Source organism: Canis aureus, chromosome 15 (genome assembly GCF_053574225.1).
Source record: "Canis aureus isolate CA01 chromosome 15, VMU_Caureus_v.1.0, whole genome shotgun sequence".
Taxonomy (NCBI): Eukaryota; Metazoa; Chordata; class Mammalia; order Carnivora; family Canidae; genus Canis; species Canis aureus.
Window position 1 is genome coordinate 26,873,200 of NC_135625.1, and position 18,087 is coordinate 26,891,286.

The 18,087-nt window shown below is 32.7% G+C and overlaps 1 long non-coding RNA gene and 1 pseudogene across 8 annotated transcripts in view; one reads left to right on the top strand and one right to left on the bottom strand.

The window, feature by feature from the left end:
• Positions 1 to 18,087, top strand: part of LOC144284421 (uncharacterized) — a 364,283-nt gene that overhangs the window by 5,166 nt on the left and 341,030 nt on the right. The window lies entirely within an intron of this gene.
• LOC144284417 (small ribosomal subunit protein eS25 pseudogene) lies at positions 15,879 to 17,534 on the bottom strand (annotated as a pseudogene).

Sequence of the window (18,087 nt, forward strand, 5' to 3'; positions counted from 1 at the left end):
GATATTTAATTGGAAAGTATCTTTTCCTAAATGTGTTTTATCTTTTCATTTTTAAAAAGTCCTTTAATGAATGCATTTCTTTTCAATTTTACAGTGGTGAATTTTTGAGTTCTTAATATGATAATTATTTTCTGTTTTCTTTAGGAAATCCCTATACCAGGGCTATGAAAACATTCTAAAAGTTTCACACATTTGTTTCATATTTCCTTGTTTAAATGCATGCTGTGAGGGTGCCTGAGCTCAGTTGGTTAAGCATCCAACTTTTGATTTAGGCTTTGTAATATGTTTTAAAATCCAGAGGTGTGAGGAGGTTTCCAGTTTTTTTTCCTTAAGATGGTTGTTTGTTTGTTTGTTTTCTGGCTATTCAAGGTCTTTTATGGTTCTATATGAATTTTAGAGTTGTTTTCAATTTCTACCAAAAGAAGCCATCGGGTTTTGATAGGGGTTGCATTGAATATGTAGATCATTTTGAGTGGTGTGGATATTTTAATAATATCAAGTGTTCTGATTCATGAACTTGGAATGTCATTCCATTTATTTGTGTATTTAATTTCTTTGAGCCATGTTTTATAGTTTTCAATGTACAGGTCTTTCATCTCCTTGGTTGAGTTCATCGCTAAGTATTGTATTCCTGTTGGTGCTACTGTAAATGAATTTAAAAACAATTTCCTTTGTAGATTGTCTTTGGTGTGTAGAAATGCATTTGGTTTTTGTATGAATTTGTTCATTAGTTCTAACAGTTAGTGTGTGTGTGTGTGTGTGTGTAATCTAGGATTTTCTACATATGGAAGATCATATCATCTGTGAACGCAAATTTTGCTTCTTCCTTCTAATTTGGATCCTTCTGTTCCTTTTATTGTCTAATTTCTTAAGCTAGAACTTCCATTACTATGTTGAATAGAAGTAGTAATTTGTTTAAGAAATAAATTCCACTTGTTTCTGGTGATTAATACTTTTAATGTGTTTTAAATTGAGTTTGCTAGTATTTTGTTGAAGATTTTTGTGTCAATATTCATCAGGGATATTGTAGTTATCTTTTTTTATTGTAGAATCTTTGTCTGATTTTGGTATCAGGGTAATTCTGGCCTAGTAAAATGATTTTTGAAGTGTTGCATTCTCTGTAATTTTTTAAAGGATTGATATTAATTCTTCTTTAAATGTTTGATGGAATTCTCCAATGAATCCATTTGGTCCTGGGCTTTTCATTCTTTTTTTCCTCTCCCCTTTGATTTAAATGAACATCTGTAACTGGAAAAAAAAAAAAAAAAGTGTCTCTGTGGAGCATACCAAGACGCCTGAGAGATTTGTTCATCTGTGTACTTACAAGTGAATGGATGGGACGATGGAGGAGGTGGCAGAGCTAGAAACAGCAGAGACAGTGATGGCAGAGAAAGTACAGGTTAGTCTAGCAGTAAGTCAGCACAACTTTTCTGGCAGAGGAAGTGAGGGTAAAGGTAGTGAGTGGGGGTCTTCCTGGCCATATGTGCTGCAGCTGGAGGGACCATTTGTTCTCTTTGAAGAGAGACCAGAGTGACTGAGGGGAAGGAAAGGAAAGAGAAGTAGATAAAGAAAATTAAAGAGAAAAAAAAAAAAGAGAAAATTGAAGAAAAACATCTGCTGTCTTCCCTGGGAGACAAGATGAATCATGGACTTTTGTCCCCTTCCTGCTTGAGGATACCTTTCCTGGGCCTTGGGAACAGCCAGCGCCATAGGCCATAAATACACATACCTCCCCCATTCTGCCACCATGCTTTTTTTTTTTTTTTTTTTTTTTAATGTGTTAAACTCTGTAAGCTCAGGTAAGAGAAAGCAAAGACTTATGTTATAGGGTCACCTTTTGGAAAACAAAAGGAAGATTCCTATCAACTGGCTGAACAGTTGGAATCCAAATAAACAAAATTTTGCCTAAATAAGAAAGGTGTTTACTACTTCAAATGCAGTGAAAGAGGCACTTCTCAGCAAATACCATGAAAAATCATAATACTATGGTATCACAAAAATAAAATTAATTTTCAGCAACTGATCCCAAAGACATGAAATATTGTGATATAACTTTTAAAAAATTTAAAATAGTTGTTATTTAAAAATTCAACCAGCTGCAAGAAAGCTTGGAAAGCAATACAGTGACCACAGGAATAAAATTAATGAAGAAAAGGAGTACTTTATCAAAAAGATTAAAATTCTAAGAAAGATTCTAGAGCTGAAGAACTCCATAAATAAGATGAAGGTTATGTTAGAATGCATTGGAAATAGAGAAAATCATATGGAAGAGAGATTAGTAAGGCCAAGGATAGAAACAGAAATAATTCAAGTGAAAGAGGGGAGAATTATGACTTTTAAAAAGTAAAGGAAAAAAAAATAAAAAAGTAAAGGAACACTAGGAGAACTTTCTGGTTCCATTAGAAAGGCCAACATAGGGATAATGGGTATCCCAGAAGAAAATGAGAGGGAGAAGGGGGTTGAGATCATATTTAAAGAAATAAGAGGTGAGAACTTCCCAAACCTGGAGAAGATATGTAAGTCCATGAAGCTTATTGAACACCTTGTTATCTCAATAAAAAAGGCCTTCTTCAAGGCATATTATATTAAAACTGTCAAAAGTCAATGGTAAATAATTTTAAAGTCATCCTAGGATAAAAGGCAGGAACCTACAAAGTTATGCCCACCCATTAGGCTGTTAGCAGATTTCTGAGCCAAAATTCTACAATCCAGGAGAGAATGGAATGATATACTCAGAATATTAAAAGATAAAAATTTCTAGCCAAGAATACTCTATTTGGTAAAGTTATCTTTTAGGTATGGAATAGTAATAAAGGCTTTCCCAGACAAAAAAAAAAAAAAAAGAGTTCACCATTACTAGACTTGCCTTCAACAAATGTTGAAAGGAATTCTGTAAGCTGAAATGAGAAGACAAAAGTACACAAAACTTTGATTAAGGTGAATTAGAAGACTATAAGCCTTTTTTAGAATATGTATTAAAGAACATTAAAAATAACTTGGTAATAAAATCACGTAAAAATAATTTGTGACATCAAAAATACAAAAAGAGAAGAGTAAAAGGCTAGGCTTCTTATAGGTTAATGAAGATTAAATTTCTGTCAGAAGGAAAAGCCTATTTTATCTATGAGATGTTTTGTGTAAAATTCGGAGTAACCATAAAGCAAAAATTTAGAGTGGAGATGTGAGACATTAGAAGAAGGAGGAGGGGCCTGAGCATATCACCATGGAAAACTGCCAACATATACATGTAGACAGAAATAGAAGGAAAATGACAATGAGAGACAAAATAAACCAAAAGGCAAAAGATAAAATGGCAGTAGTAAATCCTTACATATTAATAATCACCATAAATATAAATGGTTTGAACTCACCAATCAAAAGGCACAGAGTGGCTGGATGGATTTTAAAAAATAATAATAAAGACCCAAATATATGCTGCCTATAGGAGAATCATTTCAGCTCTAAAGACTAACATAGGCTCAATGTGAAAGGATGGAAGATGAATTTCCAAGCAAATGGAGATGAAAAGAAAACAAGCAAAGCCAGACTTATGTTACATAAAATAGATATCAAGCCAAGAAGTATAAAAAGAGAGAAAGTCTTCATAGAAGGATAAAAGGAGTCAATACATCAAGAATATAACAATTATAAATGTATATACTCCCAACACCCAAGCACCAAAATATATTAAGCAATTAATAACAGATCTTAAGGGAGAAGTAGATAGCAACACAATAATTGTAAGAGATTTCAATATGCTACTATCGATGGATCCAGGCAAAATTAACAAGGCAAGTTTGGAATTGAAACACATTTTAAAAATGGACACACACTTCTAAATAATCTTTGGGTCAAAGAAAAATTAATAGGGGAAATAAAAATATTTTCTCAAAACCAATGAAAGTGAAAATGCAATATATCAAATATTGTGATGCAAGAAAAGCAGTTCTGAAAGGAAAGTTTATGGGAATGAGTACATATATTAAGAAATTAGAAGTCAAATAAATAACCTAACTACATTCCAAGGAACCAGAAAAAGCAGAATAAATTAAGTCCAAAGTTAGCAAAAGGATGGGAATAATAATGGTCAAAACAGAAACAAATAAAATTAAGACCAGAAAACAATAGAAAGTATCAATGAAAATAAGATTGGTTCTTTGAAAAAATAAGCAAAATTGATAAACCTTTAGCTAGACAAAGAAAAGACTCAAATGAATAACATTAATAATGATGGAAGAGACATTAGAACTGATATGAAACACATAGAACCATGTAGAAGAGATGGATACATTTCTAGAAACATGCAACCTATGAAGACTGAAATCAGAAAGAAAGAGAAAATATAAGCACACCAGTAATGATTGAATCAATGATCAAAGATTGAAGCAGTGATTGAAAAACAAAACAAACAAACAAAACCTCCCAACACAGATAAGTCTAGGACCAGATAATTTCACTGAAGAACTCTACTGAATACATTTAAAGAAGAATTAATGCCAGTTCATCCTTAAGCTCCTAAAATATTGAGGAGGAGGGAACACTCTCAAACTCATTCTGTGAAGCTAGCTTTACTTTGTTCTCAAAACCAGATAAGAGCAGCACAGGAACAGAAACTGTAGACCAATATCTCTGATGAATATGGATGCAAGATTTCTCAAAAAATATTAGCAAACTGAATTCAAGAACATATTAAAAGGATTATATACCATGACCAAGTAATTTTTATCCCTGGAATGTAGAGATGGTTCAACATATGCAAATCAATAAATTTAATACATCACATCAATAAAATGAAAAGTTAAAATCATATGATCATCTGGGGCACCTGGGTGGCTGACTCAATTAAGCATCTGCCTTTCGCTCAGGTCATGATCCCAGGAAATCATGATCAATGGGGAGCCTGCGTCTCCCTCTCCCTTTGCCACTACCCCTGCTTGTGTTCTTGCTCATGCTCTCTCAAATAAATAAAAATCTTTATTTAAAAAAATCACACGATCATCTTATTAAATGCAGAAAAAGCATTTGACAAAATACAACCTTTCATGCTACAACCCTTAACAGGTATAGAGGGAACACACCTCAACATAAACATCCCATGTTTACAGATTATAAGAATTACTATTGTTAAAATGGCCATATTACTCAAAGCCATCTACAGATTTTGTGCAGTCACCATCAGAATACCACAGACATTCCTCACAGAACTGGAAGAAGAAATCTTAAATTTGTTTGGAGTCACAAAAGACTCTAAATTGTCAAAGCAATCCTGTGGAAAAAGAACAAAGCTAGAGTTATCACGCTTCAGATTTCAAACTATAATATAAAGCCATAGTACTAAACACAGTGTGATGCTAGCACAAAAATAGACACACTGACCAGTGGAACAGAAGGGGGAGCCTAGAATTAAACTGAAGCATATACAGTCAACTATTTGACAAGGGAGACAAGAATATCCAATGGGGAAAACATAATCTCTCAACAAATGGATTGGGAAAACTGGAGAAACATGCAGAACATGAAATTGGACTCTTCTTTTTTTACACCACTCACAAAAATTAACTTGAAATGTATCAAAGACTTAAACATAAGACCTGATACCATAAAACTAGAAAATATAAGGAAGAAGTTCATTGATACTGATTTTTTAGGCATGATGGCAAAAGCAAAGACAACAAAAGAAAAAAAAATCAACTAATGGGACTATATATCACATTTAAAACTTCTGCACCGCAAAATAAACAACACAGTAAAAGGACGATATATAGAATAGGAGAACATTTTTGCAAACCACATAACACCTAAGGGTCTAATATCCAAAATATATAAAGAAGTCATGCAACTGAATAACAAAAACAATAATCCGATTAGAAATTGGGCAGGAGAACTATATAGACATTTCTCCAAAGAGGACATCATAATGGCTAACAGACACGTGAGAAGATGCTCAACTTACTAATCACAACAGAAATAATAACAAAAACAATAATCCAATTAGAAATTGGGCAGGAGAACTAAATAGACATTTCTCCAAAGAGGACATCATAATGGCTAACAGACACATGAGAAGATGCTCAACTTACTAATCACAACAGAAATCAAATCAAAACCACAATGAGACATCACCTCAGACCTGTTAGAATAGCTATCATTATAAGACAAGATACAGGGATCCCTGGGTGGCGCAGCGGTTTAGCGCCTGCCTTTGGCCCAGGGCGCGATCCTGGAGACCTGGGATCGAATCCCACGTCGGGCTTCCGGTGCATGGAGCCTGCTTCTCCCTCTGCCTGTGTCTCTGCCTCTCTCTCTCTCTCTCTCTCTGTGTGACTATCATAAATAAAATAAAAAATTAAAAAAAAAAAAGACAAGATACAGCAAGTATTGATGAGGATGTGGTATAAAGAGAATCCTTATACCTTGTTGGTAGGAATGTAAATTGGTATAACCAAATGGAAAACAATATTGAATGTCTCAGAAAATTAAAAATATATTACTATATGATCCAGTAATTACACTTCTGGGTATATACTCAAAGGAAATGGGAATGTGATTTTGATGAGATATCTGCACTCTCATGTTTCTCTCATGTTTACTGCAGCATTATTCACAATGCTCAAGATATGGAAACACTCCAAATGCCTATTAGTGGTTGAATGAATGAAAAGTATATGAAATATATATACAATGGAATATTATTCAGCCATGAGAAAGATATCTTCTTATTTGCAACAACATAGGTGGACCTTGAGTATATTATGCTACGTGATTAGATAATTCAGACAGAAAAAGACAATTACTGTATGATATCACTTATATGTGCAATCTAAAAAAAAAGCATGTGGGCAGCCCGGGTGGCTTAGCAGTTTAGTGCCGCCTTCAGCCCAGGGCCTGATCCTGGAGACCTGGGATCAAGTCCCACGTCAGTCTCCCTTCATGGAGCCTGCTTCTCCTTGTGCCTGTCTCTGCCCCCCTCCCCCTGTGTCTCTCATGAATAAATGAATAAAATCTTAAAAAAATTTTTTTTTAAAAAGCATGTAAAAAAAATGGTGCTTACCAAGTGATGGTAGGGCAAGGGAGGGTGAGGATCAAAGTGATGGTGTTTCAGGGTATACACTTAGAACAAATAGTAAAGAAACCATAGATATCTAATACACAGTATACTGAATGTAGAAAATAATTATTGTACTGTAATTGTATGATAAATATCATGACATCAACCACAGTATGGTTGTATGTGTAGTATACTATAATATACTATTATAGTATATAAATGTATCAAAGTAACACTCTCTGTACTTTAAACGTACACATTACATATCAAGTTTATTCAATAAAAAAGAAAAAAAAAAACAATGGATTACCAAAGTGTATAAGTCTGTTGAACCCAATTTAGTTTATCATATGTCCAGATGAACTACAGGTTGGTTATAATAACATTTACTTGATTAACGTAGCTACCCTAAAAATTAGATAATACTATCTTCATTTTGAAAATGGGAGAAATAATCTCATAATGTTTAAGTAGTTTTCCCAAGGTTATACATTAGCAAACTGGAGGCATGAAGAATAGGTACTTGAAGTTAAAGCAAGACTCTCATTGTATTTGGAGTCTGAGCTCTGCCTGAAGGAGAAGCTGTAATATCACGAAAGGAGTGAACTCCTTTACTGGTCAGGACTGAACCTTCTGTTTACCTAGATTGAATGTGTGGAATTAATTTAACAAATAATTTTGAAAAGCTTCTTTGTAACAGACTGCTAAGTCTCAGAAATAAGGCAGTAGCTATGAATGATGAGCCTGCCTGATACAATTCTGGCCCACTCAGCACCAGATCTGGGGATTGTCAAGGGTTAGCTTTCTAATCAGTAGGAAAACAATACACTTTCACATTGTACTTCCTTTTAAAAATCATCTTAGCAATTTTTTGGTCAATATACAGAACAAAGTATTCTATAACTTTATTCTGATTATAAAAACAACACATGCTGTTTGAAGAACTATAGGCAAAAGCAAAGAAATATGATCAAATAATGTAACCATATAATCTTAACTTTTTTAGGTTCACATTTTGCCTCCCAAATTAACATAATTCTGAGTTTGTGTTTTGCTACTTTTTCCATTTGGTATTACATTTAAATAAATATAAAATTATTAAATACCTACTGTGGAAAAACTTCAAATATCCACAAGTATAAAGAAGAAAGACACATTAGTTACAATGTTACCATCCAGAGTTTAGCACTGTTAAAAGTCTTATCAATTTTTTCAGTAATATTTATATACATGCAGTATTTTCAAAATTTGCTTTATATAAAAGTTGATATCCTTATTTTCTCATTTAAGTTTACATCATTTGGTTTTTCTTTTATGCATTTTCTTAATTGAGGTTGACAAAATTTATAAAGCGGCTTGTATATGCTTTATATGTATATCTTGCTCCATAGTTCTATTTTTTGAATGATAAATTTGTTGAATTGGAATATGTTTAGGTGAATGAATCTAAGTTTTCAGTGCACAGGCACACAATGTCTAGTGGCTTTTCAGAATATTCTTAAAATAACCAAAAGTAGTGTCTTGAGAGATTTGCTGCCCTATATTTTGCTAATATTGGGTTGTAAAATCTTTTAGAAATATCATGACATTTTAGGGAAATTGATATCTTTTTCTTATACTAAATATCATGTTTCTATTTGTAATCTGCTTAAATCTTTTTCCATATCTTAAATAACTATTAGAATTATTCATGTGGATGACACTCTAAAGGAGTCTTCTTAGTGTAAACTTCTACTTTTGGTATTGGCCAGTACAGGTGATGTAACCAGTGGGCTCTTATGTACAGTCAGGTTGACAGGACAGATAGACCATGAACCTTATGCAGGTTCAAATTCTGGCTCTATGTCCTACCAGATATGTAAACTTGGCTCTCTGTGCATCAATTTACTCATAGGACATTTTAGTTATTATACTTTTCAGCTCCAGAATTTCTACTTGATTCTTTTTTATATTTTTTCTTTATTCACATTGTCTATTTTTTGAGACATTGTTCTCCTGGTTTCCTTTGGTTCTTTGTCCATAGTGTCCTTTGGCTCTTTGAGCAAATTCATAGGTCATTAGGAGATAATTTAAAGATTACATTAAGGGAAAAATGATAATACATGTGCAGCATTTAGAGTAATATTTGGCCCATTCATAGTAAGCCCTCAACAAATATCAGCTTATTATTATGGAAGACCAGCTCTGAGCCAGCCTTAGGGGCATTGGTAATGTAAAACTTTCATGTAATCCCTGAGGAATGTTCTTCCAAAATTCCTGTCAGTTTGCCATTGTTATGTCTATTGTTATGTGTTTATCCTTCACTGATACATATAAAATGAATCAATAGTGTATAAAACCCATTACAGAAACCACTAAAAAATGTTCTCAGTATTGGTTAGGCAAGGTTAGTCTTTTTACAGTGCCACGGTTGGTATTGGTGGACGATGAAAGAGATGGAATAACAACAACAGCAAAACTAGAATCACTTAGAGAGTCATAAATTAATGGAGAAGAGAACCCTTACTCAGTAACTTCTCTGAAATATTTGTTAACCAAGTGGCAAAAAAAAACCCAAAAAGCAAAAACAAAAAAACAACCCATTCAGAACCACTTAAATTCTTACCTTGAAATTATAAATTTATATTTCTTAATGATTGAAGAATTATATTTTTAAGCCTGCAAAAATTAAGAAGAAAGGTAAAGCAAATTTTTATCAAACCTTTCAAATGAATGCCTCCTTAAAAAATATGTATTTCAGTCTACATTTAACATAAACAAAAAGCTTAACATTGAAAAACAATTACTGCAGCTGTGACATGATTAATATAAATATAATAAGCAAAATAATAAAGTAAATAAATAGTAATAAAGTAAGTAAAGCATTTCTCTATGATCAGCCAATTTTCAAAAAGAACACACTCTAAGTGGAGAAGAGAAAGTTGAGAAGGAGATGAATTAGCCTCTAGATGTTGGGGTCTGCACAGAGTCTAAGCTTCACAAAATCCATGTGAAGTAAAAACATGTTTCCATGTAAATTGGTAAAGAGACTGAAGCTAAGGGAGGTTCAGTACCTTCCTCAAATCTACACTTTGGTAATAATAGGGAAGTCACAGCTCTTCTTTATAAATATATGTCAAATTGAATCTCACTAAAAATCTTATTAAAACAAAATAAAATAATAGTATGCTCTGCTTATTAAAAAGTCTCAAAATATCAAAGCTTCTATAGGTATTATAGTGTCATTTATAAATTAAAAAAGGAATACAAATATAAATAAACATGGAATATACCTTTGATTAATTATTTTGCATTGTTAAATTAGTCATTGTGAAGTTGGCAGCATGGAAAATTATTTGATATGAATGTTAAGTTAAAAATAAGATATTATATAGAATTAACTTCATCTAGCTTCCAAAAGAGTAATAAAAAATAATATAAAATAAATCATGTGCAGATGGTGATTCTTTATCCCATTTCCCCAATTTCCTCTATTATGCATTTTTTTCTGAAGTGAAACTCCTAAGTGTCAATTTAAAAAAAGAATGTAAAAGCATGGCATGAATCTCTTAGGTTAAAAAAAAAATCTGTTAGTATTAATTTCTTTCCATCCCTTCCTTACCAAGGCAACACACTTTCTTTTCCAACTTGAAATGTAATAAGGGCCACCTGGGTTATATTCATATTCTCTGCCAGCTGGCACAACGGGAACATAGATTCATATTTACACAGGGGGTTTGGGGACAAGTGGTGACAGATACTGCTTTCCACAGAAACAGTTTGCTGCTATGACTCCTTATGATTGTTAAAATTACTTCAACAGTGTAAATTATGACAACTTAGAATTCTTTGATATATATTCACTGGCCGGTGAGTATAAATGATATATTAATAATAAGATCCTCAGTTTTACAAATTTACTCACACCTATGCTAAGTGGAAACTAGACACTTCAACCCTCAGTCTTCAAATGATTCTGAGCATATTCAAGGGTGCCCAGTGACATGTGTGACCAATTAAAGTGCTCTTGGAAAATATATGAGAATAAAATATTTATCTATAGATTAATGTAGAATACTAATAGCTTACACTTTATTGGGTCATAAAGATGACTGCCTCATCCTTTTCATTCCTCACTTGTTAAATCGGCTAGCCAGTAAGGAAAATATAATCATAAATTCTTTCTGGACACTTTTATAACTTATAATTATCTTCTTTGTTTTTGCTAGCTACTTTTTCTAGAAGGGATTTGTCATTTTTAAAGGATGTTTCATCTGCAGTCTTATGTTGTCATATTGCCAGTTGTCACCTTTTATGAATGCTATTCCATAACAATAATGTCTTTCTAGACACATACTTGGCCATTGAATTTTGATTATCAAAGTTTAGAGCACAAAGGTGAAACTTGCAACTAAGTCCAAAGATTTATAAAAAGAAAAACTTGAAACTCACTTTATCACAAAACTGATTTAGATTATAATCAGTTCTACCTATTGAATATGTGAAAATAAGTGCCAGTCCAAAATAGTGTTATTTTAAAAGAACAGATAAAAATAGTGCCTTACTATATTTTTAAAAAATTTTGACACTCAAATGATAGCCTCCCCCCAAAATGTGACTACTTACAGGAAGTTTTTGATGCTACTATCATTTTTTGTAAAGGAGAGGTATTCAATCATATTTGGAATGAGGACCATTTTAGAGTTTGTCATGAGTTTTAGTATAAAGAACTATAATAGGGATAGTAAACAGTATATTTATGCAATTATACAAGTGAAAAAAACAATAATAATCTATTTTCAAAATTGTATTTTGGGTCCCAGCTATTTATTCAATGGAGAATGTGGGCATTTTAATAAATAAAAATAATAGTAATAACTGTGTATTGAAGGTATATCATAGGACAGACTTTTTAAGACAGAGGACTTCTAGTTTTCATAAAAACACTATGAATATGAAAACTGAAATTGAGGCGGGATTAAAAAAATTGACCAAGGTAAAAAGAATAAATACGGTATGATCCAATTCAAGATGCATTGTTTCAAAGATGCACCATTATCTTACATACCACTAAATTGATGCTATTAATTATGCTGTGGCATTATATGTCATACTTTCTTCTGACTTGAAATTGTGTGTATACTGAAGGATCTTCTTTAGGCTTAATTTGACATATATATGCTCATATATGTATGTTTTACAATTTAAAAGGAAAATATGAGTGAAATAGATTGGGTAAGACATTCTTAAATTTTCTTCGTATTCACAGTCTGATTTTTCTGAATCAACATATTGATGCAGAATAAGCCACATTTGTGTTTCCATATGTATTATAGTCCTCAGTAGCTCTATAATACTCTGTAATTCCATAAAGTTAATGGAACAGCATTTTTTAAGGAATACATAAAGGAATTCAAAGTTTTTTTTATTATGAACTCTAAAGCTAGCTTTGTAAGTATGTACAACTGTTCTATTCCATCATTATTATTAAACGTATCAAGTCACCACTAATCCCACCTCTTCCTCACAAACACTTCCTTCTAGAATTAAAATGTATTTAACCATTGTGTTTATTAGTTTCCCAGCCTCAGAGATCCGTTCTGCTATTTTTGACTAAAACTTCTGATGCTTACTCATGTTCAAGCAATGACAACTACATCATGACTGGATGACAGTAATTGCTGAATTTTTTTCTTTAGAAATCATGAAATATGAAAAAAATATGCATCATAGATTATATATAGTATAATTGAACAATTTAAACTCCAATCCATGTTATTTCAAAGTCTACTATACTTTTCTCCACTATGTTGACTCTTTAAAATGGCAGTCTACATAATTAAAGACTGCCAGATTATAGTGTAGGGCTCTTTTAGATGTATTGGGTACTTTTCTCCCTCCCAACAGTAAAAACTAAAAACTTAAAAATGTGTTATTTTCATATCTTACAGTCTAAGGAACATGTTCTTTCTCAAGACAAACTTATTTTTGTAGTTTATATTTAGGAGACTATAAAGGTGTTCTTCAGTCAGTGCTATCTTATCTCCAAAAGTGCCTTTGATTGCATATTTCTTTCAAGTTATAGGATTTAATAAAAAAAAAAAGAGAACAACCAAAGCAAATACAAAACTGCTATTTGTGAGAAAATCAGTTGTGAATACTGAAGCTTTTTGTTAAGACCTTTCCCAAATTTGAATTTCCAACTTTAAAAAAGTCCCACCCTTGTTATTGTGTATTTTATTCATAGATTATAAATGATGGATTGCTATTATAAAAATTCTAGATCTAACATAATAAATTAACACATTACAATATATTAATATTTGCAATAATTTAATATTTATGTGATTATCTGCTATAAGGTAAAGTACCTGTATTATCTTAAAATAGAGTTTAGATAATTGAAGAAAAATGTGGACCCTTCAAAAAGGAAATATTTCATTTAAATAGGAAAAAGAATATGAATGAAAATTTAAACACCATGGTGGGAGAAATATCAATGTAACTATAGCAGTAATTCAAGTCCCAAAGTCTTTATGATTAAATAAATTAGTAGATCTTCCATTTTTAATGAATATTCTAGAGTGAAATTCAGGAACATTGGACAAGAGTGCATATATTCAGGTGATAAATACATTAAGCTATGTAAAAGGACTTCAGGTGATTATAACTGTCACTGAATTAAGTCGACAGTACTATATTTAAAGAATAAAATCATGAATATTTTTATCAGTTAAGAATATGTGATTGTGGCAACTGAACTTGATTCTGGTTAACTTAAGTGGAAATATATTCCACATTTAATGGTGGGGGAAGGAAAGACAGTGGAAATAAGGTAAGAAGCCACACCCTGGTCATCTGCTGGTATGGAATAGATGAGCTGGTTTTCATGACCCTATAGAGTGAAGTTACATGTTGCTTTGACAGAGCCCATGGGTGGCTCATCAAGTAGTTCACTGCATTCACAGGGCAGTAAACAGCTAAACTCCAGTGCCTGACTCGCTGCACATGGCCACACTGGGTTACCTAGTTTATTTGATGTAGGCATGCTCTCTCTCTTTTTTTTTTTTTTTTTTTTGGTGGTGGTTTTGGTGGTTGTCATTAATACTGCAATAAAAATGGGGGTGCAGATATCTCTTTGAGATAGTGATTTCATTTCCTTGGATATGTACCTAGAAGTAGGATTGCTGAATCACATGATATTGCTATTTTTATTTTTTTGAGGAACTTCCATGCTGTTTTCTATAGTGGCTACAGCAATTTACATTCCTGCCAACTGTACATAAGGGATTCCTTTTCTCCATATTCATGCCAGAATTTCTTGTCTCTTGTCTTTTTTAAAAAAAATAAAATAAAATTTATTTATTCATGAGAAAGAGAGAGGCAGAGACACAGGCAGATGGAAGAGTAGGCTCCCTGTGGGGAGCTTGATCCATTCTAACAGGTGTGAGGTGATGTCTCATGGTAGTTTTTTAAAAGAATTAATTAATTTCACAAGAGCAAGGAGAGGGACAGGGAGAGGGACAGAGAGAGAGAGAGAGAGAGAGAGAGAGTCTCAAGCAGACTCTGCACTGAGCACAGAGCCTAATTCAGGGCTCCATCTAAGACCCTGAGATCATGACCTGAGCTGAAATCAAGAGACTGTCTCTTAATAGACTGAGCCACTGAGGCACCCCTCTCATTGTGGTTTTGATTTGTATTTTGCTGATGATTGGTGATGCTGAGCATTTTTTTTTAAGATTTTATTTATTTATTCATGAGAGACAGAGAGAGGCAGAGACACAGGCAGTGGGAGAAGCAGGCTCCTCGTAGGGAGCCCAATGTGGGACTTGATCCTGAGCCGAAGGAAGATGCTTAACCGCTGAGCCACCCAGGCATCCCCTGAACATCTTTTCATACACAGTTGGTCATTTGTATGTCTCTTTTGGAAAACTATCTATTCATATTTTCTGCACATTTTAAAATCATGGGTTTTTTAAATTGAGTTGCATGAGTTTGTTATATATTTGGGTATTAATCCCTCATCAGATAGAGGATTTACAAATATGTTTCCTATTCTATAGTTTTCCCTTTCATTTTGTTGATTATTTCTTTTGTTATGCAGAAGGTTTTTAGTTTGATATAGTCCTACTTATTTATTTCGTTTTTGTTGCCTGTGCTTTGGTGTCATATGCAAAAGATTATTGCCAAAACTAATATCAAGGAGCTTTTTCCCTATGTTTTCTTCTAGGAGTTTTATTGTTTTAGGTCTTATATCTAAGTCTTCAATTCATGTTGTGTTAATTTTTGTTACCTGTCCAATTTCTTTGCATATGAATATCTATTTTCTTAGCAACACTTATTGAACACTATTCTTTCCTCTCTGAGTATTTTTAGTACCTTAGTGAAAATTAGTTGATGACATGTGGTAGATTTATTTCTAGGTTGTCAATTCTGTTCCATTTGTCTGTACTGTTTAGATTATCAAAGCTTTGTAATATAGTCAGAACTTTGGAAGCATGGTGCCTCTAGTTTGTTTATCTTTCTTAAGATTGTTTTGCCAGTTCAGGGTCATTGAAGTTCCATATAAATTTTAGGATTGTTTTTTTTATTTTTTATTTATTTTCTATTTATTTATGAATGATAGTCACACACACAGAGAGAGAGAGAGAGACAGAGACACAGGCAGAGGGAGAAGCAGGCTCCATGCACCGGGAGCCCAACGTGGGATTCGATCCCGGGTCTCCAGGATCGCGCCCTGGGCCAAAGGCAGGCGCCAAACCGCTGCGCCACCCAGGGATCCCAATTTTAGGATTGTTTATTCAATTTCTGTGATAAATGTTATTGAAATTTTGATTGGGATTCCATTGAATCTATAGGTGGTTTTGAGTAGTATGGACATTTTAACAATACTAATTCTTTGATCCATGAACACAGAATATATTTCCATTGATTTGTTTCTTTTTTAATTTCTTTCATCAATGTCTTAGAGTTCAGTGTACAAACCTTTCACTTCCTGATTAATGTATTCCTTAGTATTTGATCATTTTTGATGTTATTAAAAATGGGATTGTTTTCTTTATTTTGTTTTTAGGTAGTTTATTGTTAATGTATAGAAATGCAGCTGATAGTTATATATCAATTTTATTTATTGAATTAGTTTATTAGTCCTAACAATTTTTAGTGGAGTATATATTATTTTCTATATATAAGAACATATCATTTAGAGAGTCAATTTTACTTTTTTCTTTCTGACTTGGATGCTTTTTTGTTTCTTTTTTCTTGTCAAATTGATTTGGTTAGTACTTCCAGTACTATGTTGAGCAGAAATGGTTAGAGTGAGCACTCTTGCTTTGTTCCTGGTTCCTTGCTTTGTTCCTCATCCTTTCACCTTTGAATATTATGCTAACTAAGGGCCTCTCATATATGGCCTTTATTATATTGATGTACATTACTTATATACCTAATTTGCTGAGTTTTTAACATGAAAGGATGTTGAATTTTGTTAAATACTTTTCCTGCCTGTATTGAGATAATCATATGATTTTTATCCTTTATTCTATGAACGTGGTGTATCATATTTATTCATTTGTGTATGTTGAACCATGTAGCATCCCAGGAATATTTCCCACTTGACTGTGAAGTATGATTCTTTTTTTTTTTTAAATGGTCTGATGATTTCAGTTTGGTAGTATTTTGTTGAGAATTTTTGCATCTAATATGTACTTTAGTCCTTTAATTTAGCAATGTCCTTATCTGGTTTGGTATTAGGCTAATACTGGTATCATAAAATGATTTTGAAAGTACTTTTTTATTTTTAATTTTTTGGGGAGAGTTTAAGAAATATTGCTGTTCATTCTATAAATATTTGGTAGAGGTCACCTGTAAAACCATCTGATCCTAAACTTTTCTTTGTTGGGAGATTTTTGATTAATGCTTCAATTTCAGTCTTAATTAATCTGTTCAGATTTTCTATTTCTTCATCCTTCACTCCTGGGACCTCATATATATTGAAGTCTTCATCCATTTCTACTAGGTTATCCAATTTTTTGCGTAAAATTGTTCATAGTAGTCTCTTACCAGCCTTTGAATTTTTTTATTTAATAAATATTTTATTTTTTATTTTATAAAATGTACAGTTGATGGGATCTGTTCATGCATCTTCACTATCAGCTGGAAGATCTCCACCCTTCATTTTTCTGGTGTATATTACTTGAGCTCTGTGCTCTGAAACCAGTTTAATAATTCCTTTACTAGGGAGCTCCTGAAGGACTGCCCTGGCCAGGGAACCTCAAATCTGTCTCAGAGACAATAGCTGGAGTTATAAGCTTATAGTTGGGAACTTCCTTACCGAGTTTGTCACATGTTGCTTTGTCAAAGAAGACCAGGTTATGGAGCTTGTGCCGAACTTTGCCTTTGGACCACTTTTTCTTTTTGGGATTGCCCTAGATTTGGTCACTGGGTCTCTATCTTTTTTTTTGGCTGACTTTCCAGCATCTTTCTTTTTCTTGTCATCCTTGAGTGGCATTACAAAACTAGGAGATTAATCAGCGTCCACCTCTGCAGCCTCTCTAAGATGTCAGACAAAAAGCTATCCTTCAATTTTTGTAGTACCGAAATTGATACTCTTTTTATCTCATTTTTTGATTATATACAATCATCTTTTATGCTTCATATATTTGATTATATAAAATCATCCTTTATGCCTCATTTTATTTATTTGAATCTTTCTCTCCTTCTGCGTCTAGATAAAGGTTTGCCAGTATTTGCTTATTTTTTCAAAAATCAGGTCTTAGTTTCATTGATATTTTCTATATTGGTTTTATGGTCTCTATTTCATTTGTTTCTGCTCTGATCATTATTATTTCCTTCCTTCTGCTAAATTGAACTTAGTTTGTCATGAGTATGAGGTGGTTAAATAAGTTTGAAAAGCATTATATAATATAGCACATCTTAAAGACTTTTTCAGTGCTCGTCCATAAGGACTTTTCCTATATATATATCATTGAAAAAGGCTATTTAACTTCATTTATTCTACTGTAGAATTCTGTTTGCTAAATTCACATATGCATATTATAGGA